The sequence below is a fragment of the Nicotiana tabacum genome, chromosome 21, assembly GCF_000715075.1.
Source record: "Nicotiana tabacum cultivar K326 chromosome 21, ASM71507v2, whole genome shotgun sequence".
Classification (NCBI taxonomy): domain Eukaryota; kingdom Viridiplantae; phylum Streptophyta; class Magnoliopsida; order Solanales; family Solanaceae; genus Nicotiana; species Nicotiana tabacum.
The window spans coordinates 42,581,741-42,602,433 of NC_134100.1; positions in this window are offsets into that span (position 1 = coordinate 42,581,741).

Consider the following 20,693-nt stretch of genomic DNA (forward strand, 5'->3'; position numbering starts at 1 on the left):
GTTTGAGAATGATGGTGGAGGGAGTGGTACAGATGGTGGGTGGTGGTAGTCGGTTATGGCGGCGGCTATGATTGAGGATGATGGTGGTCACATGGTGGTAGTTGATAATGGTAGGCTGCGACAACTAATAATGGATATGGATGATAACATCTTAATGAAATTAAGTCTCTGTTATGGATCTTAATCATACAGACCTATTCAGACCCATTAAGTGGTTGTGAAGTAAAAAAACAAACACAATTAATGATTAAGATCTGGATAATTAAGATTCAGACTTTAAAAACAAACGCACTTAATATCTGAGATCAGAATGATTAAGATTCAGACCTCCATTAAGTGTAAATAAATGAGGCCTAAGTGTCTCATTTTACTCTGAAATCCTTACGGACCCGAACCAACTAACTCGTTAAGTTATAAAGCAACTGTAAAGAATAACTTAGGCAGTAAATGTGGGAATAGGGTGATAATACTCAGAACGACCGGCCGGGTCATTACAGAAGGGGACTCCAAGACCTGCGGACGCGGGCAGGTATACCATAAAGTCTCCAAAGCAACCTCAGCTCACTAATGCTGAGACTGATAGGAAGTACTTGGATCTACACAAAATGATGTGCAGAAGTATAGTATAAGTACACCACAGCGGTACCCAGTATGTGCCAAGCCTAATCGGTAAAGTAGTGACGAGGCCTGATCAAGGCCCTACTGGAGATAATATGAAACAAGACGAAAGATATAACGACATAATGATAATGACAATGGAAATGAAACAATAAGAAATTTACGAAAAGTTAACAACACGAAATCAAGACAGTTAATACAACACAGAAGGAAAACAAGGATTTACAGGTTAAGGAGACAAACAACTAAGGCAGATATAACAAATAAAGGATGATCAACAAGGGCCACTACCGAGGTACCGCCTCGTAGTCCCAAATCATAAAAGTAACTCACAATCTTTCCTTATATCATCGGAGGAGCCTTTACATTTAGTTTTAAAAATTATTTTTTCCGAAATAGCACCCCGCATTTTAGCCCACCTTATCACACTGCATGGCTTCTATTAGTTCCCCTACTAGCCACGCGTATCAAGCCCACCTTATCTCACCGCATGAGTTTCAACACACAGACCTTATACCACCGCATGCGTATCAATATCATAACGTATCATAATTTGCACCTCAAGTGCCCAATATCACAACTTGTCAGAAAAGCCAAACAATAACAGAATTTCACAACAAGGAGCCCACGACTCAACCATAATGTACACAAAGTCTCAACAATAACAACCAAAGAGTAACTCAATAAAATGATATTTCACAACTTACACTTTGCCTCAATAGGAACCACGACCTTTGCAACTCAATACCAAATTCAACGATAAGCTATTTCAAGAATAGCAATTTCAAATAAGGATTCAACAGTTAAATAATGAATACGGAATAAAAGAAAGCAAATAATTCAACTAAACATGTAAGACAATTTTCAAATAAGAGATAAATAAGTAGACATATGAAATTAGACTAAATATGATGACTACAACATGTTAAAGTAACTCAATTAAAGCATGAAAGGAAACTACATAGCTAAAAATAAAAATATTTACATTTATCCCGTGTACGCACTTGTCACCTTGCGTACACGGCTTTCACATATCACAATTATCACAACAATACCAAATCTTAAGGAGAATTTCCCCAACACAAGGTTCGACAAGTCACTTACCTCAAACCAGGCTAAATCAATCAACTAGAAGGCCTTTCCCTCAATTTTCCAACTCCGAACGGCTCGAATATAGCCAAAATAATATCATACTATAAATATAACTATAGGAAACAAATTCAAACAATGAAATTATGATCTTTGCAAAGAATTGAGAAATCGACCTAGAAAGTCACCCTGGGCTCGCGTCTCGTCACCCGACCAAATTTACAAAAACCAAACATCCATTTGATATCGAGTCCAACCATACAAGAATTATTCAAATCTGACCTCATTTCGCCTTTCATAACTCAAACATTTAGCCTAAGGAGTTTCTACCAATTTTCCCCCATTTCCAACTCCAAAGCACCAATTAAATGATGAAATTATCAATAGATTCATGGGAATTAATCAAAAACGAGTTAGAATTCCTTTTCTCCAAGGTTCTCTCTTAAAATCCCTCGAAATGTCACCTCAAACCGAGCTCTCTAAGTCACAAAATGAATTATGGATCAAACCCTCAAATTTCCCCTTTTTCTGCCCAGTTAAATCGCTTATGCGGCCTTTGTGTTGCTTCTGCGACCTTTGTGTCACTTCTGCGACCCCGCACCTGCGAAAAAACCATCGTGGGTGCGGACTTCACTTAAGTTCAAGGATTCCGCTTCTACGGAATAAGGCCCACATCTGCACATGCGCATTGTGGCACAAACGTCGCACCTGCGACCCTTGTCGCTCCTGCATCCCTCTCCATCATAGAAGAAAAGTCACTTCTGCGGAACATCTTCCGCTCCTACGCCCCTAGCTGGGCATGCCCACTTCTGTACCTGCGACCCCCGCACCTACGGCCAATTCCACCTCAGGTGTGAAGATACTAGAATTGCCAACCTTCAGCAAAAACTCAGCAAGTCCAAATATTCCAGATTACCCGGGGCCCCTGGGACCCCGTCCGAATAAACCAACTAGTCCCAAAACACATAATGGACCTACTCGAGGCCAAAAATCACATCAAACAACACAAATTCTACGAATTGCAACCCAAATTCAAGCCTAAGCAATTATGAACTTCCGAATTACGAAACCAATACCGATTCATACCAAAACAACTCCGATTGAAACCAAATTTTGCACAGAAGTCATAAACGACATTATGGACCTATTCCAACTTCCGGAATCGGAATCCGACCCCGATATCAATAAAGTCCTCTTCTGGTCAAACTTTCCAAAACTTTCCAACTTTCGCCAATTTATGCTGAAATGACCTACGGACCTCCAAATCGACATCCGGACTCGTTCCTAAGACCAAAATAACCCTATGGAGCTATTGAAACCAGAGCCATCTTCACACAAGTAAATTATGGTCAACTCCTACAACTTAACCTTCCAACTTAGGGACTATGTGTCCTATTTCACTTCGAAACTCACCCGAAACCAAAACCAACAACCCCGGCAAGTCACGTAACTACATAATAACACAGAGGAGGCAATAAATAGGGGATCGGGACTAATACACTCAAAACGACCGGTCGAGTCGTTACATCCTCCCCCTCTTAAAACAAACGTTCATTCTCGATCGAGTATAGAGACATACCTGAAGTGGTGAAAAGGTGAGGATAAAGGCTACATATATCATGCTCGGTCTCCCAAGTTGCCTCCTCGACTAGCTGACCCCTCCACTAAACCTTCACTGAAGCAATGTTCTTCGACCTCAAATTTCGAACCTGCCTGACCAAAATGGGCACCGGCTTCTTAACATAAGACAGATCCTTGCCCAACTGAACTGAGTTGAAATCCAACATATGAGACAGATCGTCGTGATACTTCCGGAGCATAGAAACATGGAATATTGGATGAACTGTAGCTAGACTGGGTGGTAGTGCAAGTTTGTAAGCCACCTCTCCAACCCTCTCAAGAATCTCAAAAGGTCTGATATACCTAGGGCTCATCTTTCCCTTCTTCCCGAACCTCATAACACCCTCAATGGGCGAAACCCGGAGAAAGAACCGCTCTCCAACCATGAATGCGACGTCGCGAACCTTCTGATCCACATAACTCTTCTGTGTGGATTGGGCTATACGAAGTCGATCATGAATCAATTTAACTTTTTCCAAAGCATCTTAAACCAAGTCTGTACCCAATAGCCTAGCCTCACCCGGCTCGAACTAACCCACCGGAGGCCGGCACCGCCTACCAAACAAAGCCTCATACGGGGTTATCTGAATGCTCGACTAGTAACTATTATTGTAGGCAAACTCCGTAAGCGGTAAGAACTGATCCCAAGAACCCCCAAACTCCATCACACATGCACAAAGCATATCCTCTAATAACTGAATAGTGAGCTCGGACTGTCCGTCTGTCTAAGGGTGAGATGTTGTACTCAACTCCACCCGCATGCCTAACTCATGCTGAACGGCCCTCTAGAACCACAATATAAATTGCGTAACCCAGTCAAAGATGATAGATATTGGCACTCCATGAAGCCTGACAATCTCGCGAATATAAACTCGAGCCAACTGCTCTAAAGAATAAGTAGTCACCACTGGAATGAAATGAGCTGACTTGGTCAATATATCCATATTACCCATACTGCATCGAACTTCCTCTGAGTCTGTGGGAGACCAACAACAAAATCCATAGTGATCCGCTCCCATTTCCACTATTGAATCTCTAACCTCTGAAGCAATCCACAAGGCCGCTGATGCTCATACTTCACCTGCTGACAGTTTAGGCACCGAGCTACATATTCCACTATGTCCTTCTTCATCCGCCTCCATCAATAGTGCTGCCTCAAGTCCTGATACATCTTGGCGGCACCCGGATGAATGGAGTATCACGAACTTTGAGCCTCCTTGAGAATCAACTCACGAAAGCCATATACATTGGGCACACATAGCTTGTCCTGCATCTGTAATACACCATCATCCCCCAATAGTGACCTCCTTGGCATCGCTGTGCTGAATTATGTCCTTGAGGACAAGCAAATGGGGGTCGTCATACTGACGCTCTCTGATACAATCATAAAGAGAAGACCCAGAAACCACACAAGTCAAAACTCGGCTCGGCTCAGAAACATCCAATCTAACAAACTGGTTGGCCAAGGCCTAAACATCCAAGGCTAATGGCATCTCTGCTACCGGTAGATATGCTAAGCAGTCCAAACTCTTCGCCTTGCGACTCAAGGCATCGGCCACGACATTGGCCTTCCCTGGATGATATAGAATGGTGATATCATAGTCCTTAAGCAACTTTAACCACCTCCGCTGCCGCAAGTTAAGATCCTTCTATTTGAACAGATGTTGTAGACTCCGGTGGTCGGTATAGACCTCACAAGGGTTACCGAACAAGTAATGCCGCCAGATCTTCAAGGCATGAACAATAACTGCTAACTCAAGGTCATGGACATGATAGTTCTTCTCATACACCTTCAGCTATCTTAACGCGTAGGCAATCACCCTACCATCCTGCATCAACACCGCACCGAGACTAATACGCGACGTATCACAGTACACAGTATAAGACCCCAAAGCATAAGGCAACACCAACACTGGGGTTGTAGTCAAAGCTATCTTGAGCTTTTGAAAGCTCTCCTCACACTCCTTAGTCCACCTGAATGGAGCACCCTTCTGGGTTAATCTGGTCATAGGTGCTGCAATAGATGAGAAACCCTCTGCAAATCGATGGTAATACCCCGCCAAACCAAGAAAACTCTGGATCTCCGTAGCTGAAGACGGTCTGGGCCAACTCTGCATTGCTTCAATCTTCTTTGGATCCACCTTGATCCCCTCACTCGAGACTACATGACCATAAAATGCTACCGAATCAAGCCAGAATTCACACTTTGAAAATTTTGCATATAACTTCTTTTCTCTCAAGGTCTGAAGCACAGTCCTCAGGTGCTGCTCATGATCCTCCCAGCTTCGGGTGTACACCAAAATGTCGTCAATAATTACAATGACGAATGAGTCAAGATAGGGTCGGAAAACACTGTTCATCAAGTGCATGAATGATGCAGGGGCGTTGGTCAGCCCAAAAGACATCACAAGGAACTCGTAATAACCATACCAAGTCCTGAAGGTAGTCTTTCGGGATATCTGGTTCTCGAATCTTCAACTGATGATTGCCTGAACGCATGACAATCTTGGAGAATACTCTAGCACCCTGTAGCTGATCAAATAGGTCATCAATACGTGGCAATGGATACTTGTTCTTCACTGTAACCTTGTTCAACTGGCGATAATCAATGCACATGCGCATAGAACCATCCTTCTTCTTTACAAACAAGAGTGGAGCACCCCAAGGTGATACACTAGGCCAAATAAAACCCTTATCCAGCAACTCCTGCAACTGCTTCTTTAACACCTTCAACTCTAGTAGGGCCATACGATATGGAGGAATAGAAATGGGCTGAGTGTCCGGTAACATATCAATACAAAAGTTGATATCTCTGTCGGGCGACATGCCCGAAAGATTCGCCGGGAATACATCTGGATAATCCCTCACTACCAGAAGTGACTCAACGGTAGGAGTATCAACACTGACATCTCTCACATATGCTAGATACGCTTCACACCCCTTCTTAACCATCCGCTGAGCCTTTAGAAATGAGATAACCTTGCTAGGAACATAATCTAAAGTGCCTCTCCACTCTAACTGTGGTACACCTGGCATAGCCAGCGTCACTGTCTTGGCGTGGTAGTCAAGAATAGCATGATAGGGCGGTAACCAGTCCATGCCCAAAATAACATCAAAATCTAACATACTAAGCAACAATAGATCGGCTTGGGTCGCAAAACCACTAAGAACAACTAAACACGACCGATACACACAGTCAACAACAAGGGAATCTCCCACATGTGTGGACACATAGACATGAGAACTCAAAGAATAACGGAATACACCCAAATATGGAGCAAAGTAAGATGACACATAGGAATAAGTGGAGCCTGGATCAAATAAGACTGATGCATCTCTATGACAGACCAGAACAATATCTGTGATGACTGAGTCGGATGCAACTGCCTCCGTCTTAGCAGGAAGAACATAATATCTAGCCTGGACTCCCCCTCTAGGGCGACCTCTACCTGTTCGACCTCCACCTCTAGTTGGCTGCGCAGGTGGAGTGGCAACTAGCGCGGTAATCACAGCCTGAGAAGCCCGAGGACCCGATGGAATACGCAGAGCCTGAGTAGTCTGTGGAGGTGCACCCCTCATGAGTCTGGGGCAATCCCTCACCATATGATGAGTGTCACCACACTCAAAATAAGCTCTCAGAGGACGTGACTGATGTGGCTGGCTCGGGCCTGATCGGCTGGACTGACCTAGCGTTTCATGTAAATATGGTAAAAATTAGTGGAAAAAACCACTTTTGGTACATGAGTCAGCATGACCTTTCCGAACGGGATAAAGAGCTTGGATATACAATAGTTAAAAACTAAAGCATGAACCTGAGTATGGCAAGCGATTATTGTGCACGAATCTCCTAGGTCGACCGATCTGCCTGGGTGATCTCATGTAAGAGAGCAAGATCTACTTGAGGGCAAACATTTCACATCGTCGAACAAGGAATACATATATAACCACTCCTGAATATGTTTTTCAACTATACCACTCAGCAAGGACACAATTATATCCTCTCCATGTTACAGATTGCCCCGTTAATATTCATTAGCTAGCAGTCTATCACGATCCGAAAGATGATTATCAAGCATCGTTACATGAAGAAGGTCAACAGGCGAGATATAAAGTTGAAAAAGACCACCAAAGTGATCATCACATCAAATAAACTTGTTCAACTACATTCACATAGTAGAAAAGGCCATAGAGTGAATAACAAAATCGGGGCATCAACACAACTTTAAAAAATGTTTGTGTGTCCGTTAATCCAATTATTATTTTGCTCAAACTATTTTCTAATGATAATATTGATTTTAATGTTTAAGAAGGCTCCAATTCTTCGGTCATCTCCTGTCTCCAACATACTTATGTGTCCTTTCTCGCGAGAAATTTAACCCAAGATCCCTCCTTGAGTGCACAACAATGACTAGAGGTCAGTCGACTCCAAATAAGTTGAGGTGTGTTTAGATCGTATTCAGACGAGTTAAACCATAACCAATTCAAAAAGAAATTCGCGCAAAACATAAAGCACATCTGAAAAGAACCTTAAAATTTTGTTTGGAACTTGGAATTTCGGTAATTAGATTTGTCAAGAAGTTTGAAATTATAAAAAGTGGGAAGTTGTGGGGTCAAAGAGGACACGGATAAAGACAGATGTCAGCAAAGCACAAGAGAAATATGAGGTTGATGATCCCCTGAAGGATTGCGGAGGTGGAGACAGCAAATCACCATCGACCCAAAAGCATCCGCCTACAGATTTTTTTCGATTTTCGTAGGCATTTCAAATCTGGACTTTAGTCCTTAAATTCCGCTTTTAAATATTGACAAGCCGCCAAAATTATGCATGTGTATGGAATGAGACACGTCTCCTTATCATATTGGGTGGTACACCACTCCATCCACCACCTTTTAGTATTTTATTACTTGCCAAACTCACACCCTTTTTCTTTTGATGTTGTTTGTTTCTACGGAAAAGGGTCTACCCATATTATTTAGCAAATAGTTTAAATTTATTCTCTATCCACTTTTTGGTTCGTATGTTGTTATTTGTAATTGTTAAAATTATCCCTCAATTTAATCATAGAATTTGTGAGCCCCACTTTTAATGCGTTGACAGCATTTTATTGGGCCACATGCCTCCTGATTTTTCCTCATATATATATATATATATATATATATATATATATATATATATATATATATACTAGTCTCTATGTTCGTGCGATGCATGGAAATATCTTACCAAAAATATTAAACATTCAACTACATGTGTATGGTAGTTAATAAAATTTTATCATTAAGACAGTATAAGATACCATGTACAAGGATTGACCCATACCTGTGCGTGATTCAAATTTTGTACTCGTTGTTGTAACCTGCAATCTTTATTTTAGTTGGATTGAATGATTAACTCAAACCTCTAATCACTTCTCTTTTAATAAGTATGAAGTAAAGCTTTCTATGTTAAAAGAAAAGTAAGTTTTATGTGATAAAATCTAGTAATTTCAGTCGTGTTATCTAAAAAGATATACAAACATGAACTCGAGCAAATTTACACTACAAAAGAGAAATCTGAATTACTGAAGGAATTCATGATTCGGGTAGAAATCTAATATTTGGATAGACAAATAATCATAGAATATCCTTTTAGCCTTGTTAAGTGCGGCACTGATTTTTTAGCAATGGGAAGTTTAAAGTACATCTATTTTATTCGATGAAAAAATATTTTATATGAAAAATAAAATGTGTGATTAAAATAATATAGCTATTTTTTGTAATATTCATACCTGGAGTCAACCCCAATCTTGCAAAATCTTATAACCAAAATACTAACCTACACAAAGACAGCATAACATTAATAACCATTTAGAAAAGAACTAAACAAAATATTAAATAGGCAAAACCAAAAGAATAAAACAAAGAAAACCACCTTCAGGTGGTATCTAATACATAAGAAATTAAACACAATCAACATAAAAATTAAACAACAACAACAACCCAGTATAATCCCACTAGTGGGGTCTAGGGAGGGTAGTGTGTAAGCAGACCTTACTCCTACCCTAGGGTAGAGAGGCTGTTTCCGATAGACCCTCGGCTCCCTCCCTCCAAGAACTCCCCACCTTTCTCTTGGGGTGACTCGAACTCATAACCTATTAGTTAGAAGTGAAGGGTGCTCACTACTAAAGCAACCCACTCTTGTCAACATAAAAATTAAAGCAAGAAGGAAATCAAAAATTGCAAATCAATTCTATTTTTCTAAGTTCTCTCCAAAGAGATAAGCAGTCCCTTTGTCACGACCCCAATTCACCTTCCGTAGGATGTCGTGATGGCACATAGTCTCTAAGACTAAGTAAGCCTAAAAAATTACGGAATAACATAATAAGAGTTTGAAACTCAAACCTCAATAGTTGTAATAGATAAAAACTGCAAGTCAAAGAACTACAATCTCCCAAAAACCCGGTATAAACAAGTCACAAGCTTCTAAGAGAAATACTAAGGTCTCTATACATCAGAGTCTACTAAAATAAGGAAAACAACATGATAAAGATAGAGGGAGACTCCGAGGTCTGCGGACGCTGGCAGATGTACCTTGAAGTCTCCGCACACAGGTAGTTCACTGATATCTGGGCTAGTAAGAAGTACCTGAATCTGCACAAAAAGATATGCAGAAGCGTAGTATGAGTACACCACAACGGTACCCAGTAAGTGCTAAGCCTAACCTCGGTAGAGTAGTGACGAGGTCAGGTAAGACCCTACTGAAAATAATAGAAAAATTAAGACATAGGATATAATAATATAATGAAATAACTGAGGAGTGAACAACACAACAAATAGAGGTAAACAACATGGGGCGCTCCCGAGATACCGTCTCGTAGTCCCAAAAGTAAATACTCAACAGGAGATCTCCCGAGATACTATCTCGTAGTCCCAAAAGTAAATATGCAAGGGGATCTCCCGAGGTACCACCTCGTAGTCCCAAAGTAAATATGCAGTATAGGGGGATCTCCCGAGGAACCGCCTCGTAGTCCTAAAATAAATATGCAACAGATATCCGAATGAAATAACGAATTTACATCAAGAATCTCATAGTTAAAGATTTAAATCAAATAAAATAAGCAGGTAATTCAGCTAAGCATGTTGCACATATTGCAAGTAAGAGTTAGGACACGTAGACATGTGATACTAGACTAAATATGATCACTACATATACTAAAGCAACTCAGTTAAAGAATTTAAAAGAAGACTACTCAGCAAGAACCGATATTTCCAAATTTAGCCCGTATACGTACTCGTCACCTTGCGTACACGGCGCTCACATATCACAAAAATGTTACAACGGTATCAAATCCTAAGGGAATTTCCCCCCCACAGGGTTAAACAAGCCACTTACTTCGAATCATACTCAATTAGTCAAGTAAAATGTCTTTCCCTCGATTTTTCGACTCCGATAGGCTCGAATCTAGTCATAATTAATGCGATTCAGTCAATACAAATTATAGGAACAAATTCCATATGAAAATATAAATTTTCCAACAAAATTCGAAATTTAACTCAAAAATCGCCTGTGGGGCCCACATCTCGGAACTCAACAAAAGTTATAAAATATGAACGCACATTCAACTATGAGTCCAACCATACCAAAATTATCCATATCCGATATCAACTCGACCTCCAAATCATCAAATCTTATTTCCAAATCCCTAGGCCTAAATTCCCGATTTACACTTCAAAAATACGTAATCTAGTCGGATTATTCGATGATAATTCAATATTATGGAGTAGAAATGATCACAAGTGACTTACCTCAAGAATTTTCGTGAAAACCTTGCTCAAAATCGCCCAGACCGAGCTTGAAATGCCCAAAAAGGTCAAAAACTAGGAACCCCTCTGTTTTTGTACTGTCTAGGGGTTTCCGCTTCTGCGAGATTTTTAGCCGCATCTGCGGTCTAGCAGATGCGAGTATTCCTTCGCTTCTGCTCCTTCATCGCTTCTGCGGACTCGCTTCTGCGAAGCCGCCTGGTCCCCCCTCATTTCCACTTTTGCGATCGAACTTTCGCAGGTGCGACGCCGCTTCTGCGGACCACCTGTCCGCACCTACGACCACTACCTCACCAGCCGCTTGTCCGCTTCTACGCTTGCCATGCTCTATTCGACGAGCTCGCACCTGCGAGCTAATTTCTGCAGGTACAATTGCATCAGATGGCAAAAACTTTCAGATTTTCTTCTAAGTCCGAATTCGATCCGTTAACCATCCGAAACTCACCCGATGCCCCCGAAACTTTAACGAAATACACCAACAAGTTCTAAAACATCATATGAACTTAGTCGAGCCTTTAAATCACGTCAAACAATGTTAAAACCACGAATCATACCCCAATTCAAGCCTAATGAACTTTGAAATTTCAAATTTCTACAAACGACGCCGAAACCTATCAAATCACGTCCGATTGATCTCAAATTTTGCACACAAGTCATAAATGATATAACAGACCTATTCAAATTTTCAGAATCGGATTCCGACCCTGATATCAAAAAGTCAACTCCCCGGTCAAACTTCCAAACTTAAATTGCTATTTTTGCCATTTTAAGCCTAATTTAGCTACGAGCTTTCAAATGATTTTCCGGACACGCTCCTAAGTCCAAAATCACCATACGGAGCTATTGGAATCATCAAAACTCTATTCCGGGGTCGTTTACACATAAGTCGACATCCGGTCACTAATTCAACTTAAACTTTAAACCTTGGAACTAAGTGTTCCAATTTATTCCAAAACCTTACCGGACCCGAACCAATCACCCTGGCGAGTCACATAACAAATGTAAAGCATATATAGAGCAGTAAATGGGGGAACGAGGTTGTAATACTCAAAATAACCGGCCGAGTCGTTACATTCTCCCCCTCTTAAACAAACGTTCGTCCTCAAACGGGTTTAGAATTATACCCGGAGTGATGAAAAGATGAGAATAACGACTGCGCATATCTTGTTCGGTCTCCCAAGTCGCCTCCTCGACTGGATGACCCCTCCATTGTACTTTTACTAAAGCAATGCTCTTCGATCTTAGCTTTCTAACCTGTCTGTCCAAAATGGCCATTGGCTCCCCAACGTAAGATAGATCCTTATCCAACTGGACTGAGCTAAAGTCTAACACATTAGACGGATCGCATGATACTTTCGTAGCATGGAAACATGGAACACTGGATGAACTGCAATGAGATTAGGTGGCAATGCAAGTCTGTAAGCCACCTCCCCAACTCTCTCAAGGATCTCAAAAGGCCCGATATACCTAGGGCTCAACTTGCCCTTCTTCCCAAATCTCATAACACCCTTCATGGGCGAAACCCGAAGCAAGACCCACTCACCAACCATGAATGCAACATCACGAACCTTCCGGTCTGCATAACTCTTTTGTGTAGATTGGGTTGTACGAAGTCAATCCTGAATCAATTTAACCTTTTCCAAAGCATCTTGAACCAAGTCCGTACCTAATAGCCTAGCTTTACCGGCTCGAACCAACCCACTGGAGATAGGCATCGCCTACCATATAAGGCCTCATACGGCGCCATCTGAATACTCGACTGATAACTGTTGTTGTAAGCAAACTCCGCAAGTGGAAAGAACTGATCCCAAGCACCCCCAAAATCTATCACACACGTGCGAAGCATATCCTCTAATATCTGAATAGTGCGCTCGGACTGTCCGCCCGTCTGAGGGTGAAATACTGTACTCAACTCTACCCGAGTACCCAACTCATGCTCTACGGCCCTCCAGAACCGTGATGTAAACTGCATAACCCAGTCAGAGATGATAGATACAGGTACGCCATGAAGCCTGACGATCTCGCAAATATAAACCTGAGCCAGTTGCTTCGAAGAGTAAGTAGTAACCACAGGAATGAAATGAGCTGACTTGGTCAATCTATCAACAATTACCCAAACTACATCGAACTTCCTCTGAGTCCGTGGGAGCCCAACAACAAAATCCATAGTGATCCGCTCCCATTTCCATTCTGGAATCTATAGCTTCTGAAGCAATCCACCAGGTCGCTAATGCTCATACTTCACATGTCTTTCTTCATCCGCCGCCACCAATAGTATTGTCTCAAGTCCTGATACATCTTTGTAGCACCCGGATGAATGGAGTATCGCGAACTGTGAGCCTCCTAGAGAATCAACTCTCGCAAATCATCTACATTGGGCATACATAGCCTGCCCTGCATCCATAATATACAGTCATCTCCAATAGTGACTTCCTTGGCATCACCGTGCTGAACTGTGTCCTTAAGGACAAACAGATGGGGATCATAATATTGATGCTCTCTGATACAATCATAAAGAGAAGACTGAGAAACCACAAAAGCCAAAACTCGGCTCGGCTCAGAAACATCCAATCTAACAAACTGGCTGGCCAAGGCCTGAACATCCAAGGCTAAAGGCCTTTCTGCTACCGGTAAGTATGTTAAGCTGCCCAAACTCTCCGCCTTACGACTCAAGGCATTAGCCACCATATTGGCCTTCCTGGGATGATAGAGAATGGTGATATCATAATTCTTAAGCAACTCCAACCATCTCTGCTACCGTAAATTAAGATCCTTCTATTTAAATAGATGTTGTAGACTCCAGTGATCAGTATAAACCTCAAAATGGACACCGTACAAATAATGCCACCAAATCTTTAAGGCATGAACAATAGGTGCTAACTCAAGGCTGTGGACCCAATAATTCTTCTCATGTACCTTTAACTGTCTAGACGCATAGGCAATCACTCTACTTTCTTGCATCAACACTGCGCCGAGACCAATATGTGACACATCACAATACACAGTATAAGACCCTGAACCTATAGGCAACACCAATACTGGAGCTGTAGTCAAAGCTGTCTTGAGCTTTGAAAGCTCTCCTCACATTCCTCGGTCCACCTGAACAGAGCACCCTTCTAGGTCAATTTTGTCATAGGTGCAGCAATAGAAGAGAAAGCCTCTACAAATCGGCGATAATACCCTGCCAAACCAAGGAAACTCTGGATCTCCGTAGCTGAGGACGGTCTGGACCAACTCTCCACTACTTCAATCTTCTTCGGATCTACCTTTATCCTTCGCACGAAACTATATGACCCAAAAATCCCACTGAATCAAGCCAGAATTCACACTTTGAAAATTTTGCGTATAACTTCTTTTCTCTCTAAGTCTGAAGTACAGTCCTCAAGTGCTGCTCATGATCTTCCCGGCTCCGGGAATACACCAGAATGTCATCAATAAACACAATGACAAAAGAATCAAGATATGGTTGAAATACACTATTCATTAAGTGCATAAATGTTGCTGGGGCATTGGTCAGCCCAAAAGACATCACAAGGAGCTCGTAATGACCATACCGAGTCTTGAAAGCAGTCTTTAGGATATCTGGCTCCCGAATCTTCAACTGATGATAGTCTGAACGTAAGTCGATCTTAGAGAACACTCTGGCACCCTGAAGCTGATCAAATAGGTTATCAATACATGGCAATGGATACTTGGTTTTCACAGTGACCTTATTCAATTGGTTGTAATCAATACACATCCACATAGAACCATCCTTCTTCTTCACAAATAAGACAGGAGCACCCCAAGGCGATACACTAGGCCGAATGAAGCCCTTATCAAGCAACTCCTGTAACTGTTCTTTTAATTCTTTCAACTCTACTAGGGGCCATACGATATGATGGAATAGAAATGGGTTGAGTGCCCAGTAACAAATCAATGCCAAAGTCAATATCCTTGTCGGGTGGCATACCTGGAAGATCCACTGGAAATACATCAGGAAAATCCCTTACTACAAGAACTAACTCCTTAGTAGGAGTATCAACACTAACATCTCTCACATAGGTCAGATACGCATCACACCCCTTCTAAACCATTCGTTGAGTCTTAAAAAATGAAACAACCCTGCTAGGAACATGATCCAAGGTACCTCTCCACTCTAGCCATGGTAGACCTGGCATAGCTAATGTCACCATCTTGGCGTAACAATCAAGGATAGCGTGATAGGGCGACAACCAGTCCATGCCCAAAATAATATCGAAATCCACCATACTGAGTAATAACAAATCAGCTTTGGTCTCAAAACCACTGATAACAATCAAACACGACCGATACACGCGGTCAACAATAATAGAATCACCCACGGGTGTAGATACATAAATAAAAGAACTCAAAGAATCACGGGAAACGCCCAAAAATGGGGCAAAATAAGATGACACATAAGAATAAGTGGAGCCTGGATCAAATAATGCCGATGCATCTCTATGACAGATAGGAACAATACCTGTTATAACAGAATCGGATGCAACTGCCTCCGTCCTAGTAGGAAGGGTATAATATCTGGCCTGACCTCCCTCTTTAGGGCGACCTCTACCTGTTCGACCTCCACCTCTAGCTTGCTGTGTAGGTGGAGTGGCAATTAGAGCAGTAATCATGGCCTGAGAAGCCCGAGGGCCCTATGGAATAGGTGGAGCTTGCAAAATCTGTGGAGGTGCACCCCTCCTAAATTTGGGGCAATCTCTAACCATATGACGAGTATCACCACACTCAAAATAAGCTCTTGGAGGACGTGGCTATTGTGACTGGCTCGGGCCTGATCGACTGGACTGACCGCTGGAAGCACTCCGTACAGGAGGTACACTAGACACTGGCGATGCATAATAGGGATCCTGGGGCCTAGGAATGGTCAGAGTACTGCTAGCGGCTGGAGGTGCTGAATGAATAGGATGACTCACATAACCCCTACCCTAACGAGCTGTAGATGGGGCACGAGAACTGTTATACGTTCCAGAATCTTGGGGTCTCTTAGCTTCCCTCTCTTCTCTCTCTCGGATCCACATACCATCTAATCTCCTAGAAATAGGTACCACCTGCTGGTATGCGATGTCCATCTCCAACTCTCGGGCCATACTGAATCTGATACTAGGGTGGAGCCCCTCAATAAATCGGCAAACCCTCTCTCGAACAGTACCAACCAAGGCTGGTGCATGCCTAGCGAAGTCACTGAATCGGACCGCATACTCTGACACGGTCATAGAACCTTGGCGCAGCTGCTCAAACTCTGCGCGCCATGCATCTCTAAGATTCTGAGGAACATACTCTCCCAAGAACATATATGAAAATTGAGTCCAAGTAAGTAAAGCTGTCTCAACCGGACTATCCAACTCATATGCCCGCCACCACTGGTAGGCCGCTCCTCTAAGCTGGAATGCCGTGAAAGAAACCCCATTGGAATCCACAATACCCATAGTACGGAGGATACAGTGACATTCCTCAAGAAAACCCTGAGCATCCTCTAAAGCTAAACCGCTGAAAGTGGGAGGGTGGTACTTCTTGTACCTATCGAGCCTGAGTTGCTCCCCCTCTGAAACTACTACCCTAACCTCGGGCCGAACTGAGATAACTGGCTGGACTGGTATAACCTCTGGGGCATGGTCAACTTGGGCCTGTGGCTCTGGAGTACGGGCGGCAGGAGTCTGTGCTCCTCCCCCAGCCTGAGATGTGGCAGGAGCAAGTGGAATCAACCCTGCCTGAGCTAGAGTGCCAAACATGCTCAGAAACTGGGCAAGAGTCTCCTGAAGTGCAGGGGTAGTAACAGGCGTCTCAGGTGCCTGCCCTCCAACTAGAGCTACTGGTGGCTCTGCTGCAGCAGCTCGTGTAGGTGCTCTGGCTATACCACGTGGTCTTCCTCGGCCTCTGGCTCAGCCTCTGCCCTGGCCTCTTACGGCTCTAACAGGGGGCGTGGGTGTCTGATCATCGGATCCAATTGTGCGTGTCCTCACCATCTATGAGAGAATAGAAAGACAAGAGTTTAGAACTTCGAAGTCAATAATGCGCACGATAAAGAATCAAAGAAGTGAACATTTTCCTAACTATTCCATAGCCTCCCGAATATAAATACAGAGATCTCCGTACCGATTCGCGAGACTCTACTAAACCTGCTTATGACTCATAACACCTATGAACCTAGAGCTCTGATACCAACTTGTCACGGCCCCAATTCACCCTCCGTTGGATGTCATGATGACACCTAGTCTCTAAGACTAGGTAAGCCTAACAAATTGCGGAATAACATAATAAGAGTTTGAAACTCAAACCTCAATAGTTGTAATAAATGAAAACTGCAAGTCAAAGAACTACTGTAACGACTCGGCCGGTCGTTTTAAGAGTTTTAGCCCTGATCCTATGTTTACTAATTTCCCCTCGTCATTTTTTGCTTATGTGTCTTTCCGGGAGGTGTTGGATGTGGTGTCAGAGTGTTTTGGGACACATAGTCCCTAAACGTAAGCTTAAGTCTTTAGATTTTTTACCGTAATTGGAACTGTGTGAAGACGACTTCGGAATGGAGTTCTGTCGGTTCCATTAGCTCCGTTGGATGGTTTTGGACTTAGGGGCATGTCTGGATTGTGTTTTGGAGGTTTGTAACTCATTTAGGCTTGAAATGGCGAAAGTCGAATTTTTGGAGATTTTGACCGGTAGTGAACTTTTTGATATCGGGGTCGGATTCTGATTTCAGAAGTTGAAGTAGGTCTGTAAGGTTGAATATGACTTGTGTGAAAACTTTGGGGTCAATCGGACGTGGTTTGATAGGTTCCGGCATCGATTGTAGAAATTAGAAGTTTCAAGTTCATTAAGTTTGAATCGGAGGGTGATTCATGTTTTAACGTTATTTGATGTGATTTGAGGGCTCGACTAAGTTTGTATGGTGTTTTAGGACTTGTTGGTATCTTTGGTTGAGGTCCCAGGGCCCTCGGGTGTATTTTTGATCATTATCGGATGCGTTTTGGACTTAGAGAAATGGCTGAATTTCTGTGATCTGGTGCATCTGTTTTTCTTATATGCGATCGCGACCCCTCTCTCGCGATCGCGTAGGCTTAGCTGGACAGAGGAAGTTTTGTTCTTCGCATTCGTAAGAAGAAGGATGCGAACACGTAGTGGTGTGAAGTGGTGCTTCGCGAACGCGTGGACAAGGTCGCGTTCGTGTTCGCGTAGAGTTAAGGAGGCTAAAGCTGGGCCATGCACTTTGCTCATCGCGAATGCGTGAAGACGTTCGCGTAAGTCTGAGAGCCAGTACATCGCGTTCTCTTGGTGTTTTACGCATTCACATAGGGTTAAATCCTGGGGCAGCGAAGTTGTTCTTCTCGATCGCGAGGCTATTTCCCCGATTGCGATTAAGGAATCACTGGGCAGACTTATATCATTTCAAAATGAGGGTTTGGCCATTTTTATCAAAACTTGAGTTTGGGAGCTCGGATTTGGACGGAATTTTGATTAATTTTCAGAGACATCGATTGGGTAATGATTCTACACCCCATTTTGGTTATATCCCACTAATCTATCACTAATTTCATCTTTTAATTTCGGATTTGGGTGGAAAATTTGGGAAAAATGAGAAGAAGTTCTTCAACTAAGATTTTGGGTTTTGATTGAGATTTTGATATCGGATTTGGATAATTTTGGTACGAGTGAACTCGTGAGTGAATGGGTGTTCATTTCTTATGACTTTTACCCGATTCCGAGACGTGGGCCCGGGGAGGCTTTTTAGGGCGATTTTCGAAATTCTTGTTAAAGTCTTGATTTCATTAATTAAATTAGTCTATTATAGTTGTATTTATGGTATGAGATTATTTTTGGCTAGATTTGGGCTATTCGGAGTCGGATAATCGAGGAAAGGGCATTCTTATTGATTGATTGAGCTTGGTTCGAGGTAAGTGGCTTGCCTAATCTTGTGTGGGAGAAATTCCCTTAGGATTTGGTACTGTTGTGATATGTGAGCGCCGTCTACATGAGGTAACGAGTACGTACACGGGCTATTTGTTGTAAAACCTGATTTATTTTACTGAGTAACAACCTATTTGTTTTCCTTTAATTTGAGTTATATCGTTTAAATGAGTATTAGTCTATTTTCATTCTTAATTGAGCTATTCCAATATGTGTAGTTATCCTGTTTAGACTAATATCGCATGTTTACGTGCTTTAACTGCCTATTTGAACTCTGTGAAGCATACCTAGTTGTTTTCCTGCTTTTCCTTGTTCTTTATCAGTATAACTGTAGAAATCTTGCTGTTAACTGTTGTATTTATCGGTTTGAGTTGTGTGTTTACTTTTGAGACTACGAGGTGGTTCCTCGGGAGTTCTCTCTACACATTTACTTTTGAGACTACGAGGCGGTTCCACGGGAGTTTTCCCTGCATATTTACTTTTGAGACTACGAGGCGGTTCCTTGGGAGTTTTCCCTGCATATTTACTTTTGAGACTACGAGGCGGTACCTCGGGAGTTCTCCCTGTATATTTACTTTTGAGACTATGAGGCGGTACCTCGGGAGTTCTTCCTGTATATTTATTTTGGGACTACGAGACGGTATCTCAAGAGATCCCCTACTGTTTACCCTTGTGTGTTGTACTGGTTCCTTGCTGTGTTTTCTTTTGTTAAATTCTAGTCTCTTATTATACTGTATATTCTCCTGCCTTATTTATTATTTACCAGTGGTCCTGACCTGACCTCATCACTACTCTACCGAGGTTAGGCTTGGCACTTACTGGGTACCATTGTGGTGTACTCATGCTACTCTTCTGCACATGTTTTGTGTGCAGATCCAGGTACTTCTTATCAGCCCCACTATTAGCTGAGAGTGCTTGCTGCTATACGGAGACTTCAAGGTACATCTTCCGTATCCGCAGACCTCGGAGTCCCCCTCTATTCTCTCCTTTGTCATTTACCTTCCGTACTTCCTTTGATAGACTCTGGTGTTTAGAGATACTAGTTTCCTTCTGTAGCTTGTGACTTATGATGTTACGGGTTTTGGGAATACTGTGTATTACTAGAGTGTGGGTTATTGTAAATGCCGAGCGGCATTGTTACCAGTTATTTAGTTATCTGTTGCAAATTAAGTTTTACTTCCATTTTTGTTATTTCCGCATTTGTTTAGGCTTACCTAGTCGTAGAGACTAGGTGTCGTCACGTCATCTTACAGAGGGATTTTGGGTCGTGATAAGTTGGCATCAGAGCTCTAGATTCATAGGTGTCATGAGTCACAAACCGGTTTATTAGAGTTTCGCGGATCGGTACGGAGACATCTGTACTTATCTTCGGGAGGCTATGAAACTGTTAGGAAAAATTACACTTCTTGATTTCCTTGTCGTGCAAAATTGTTGAGTTCGAAATTCTAAACTTCTGTATTCTATTATCTCATAGATGGTGAGGACAAGTACAGGCGGATCTGATTACCAGGCACCCGTGTCCCCTACTAGAGCCGCGAGAGGCTGGGGCCAGGGTAGAGGCCAAGGACATCCACGTGGTGCAGCCAGAGCACCCGCACGAGCTGCTACAGAGGAGTCCCCAATAGCTCCAGCTGGAGCGCAGGCAC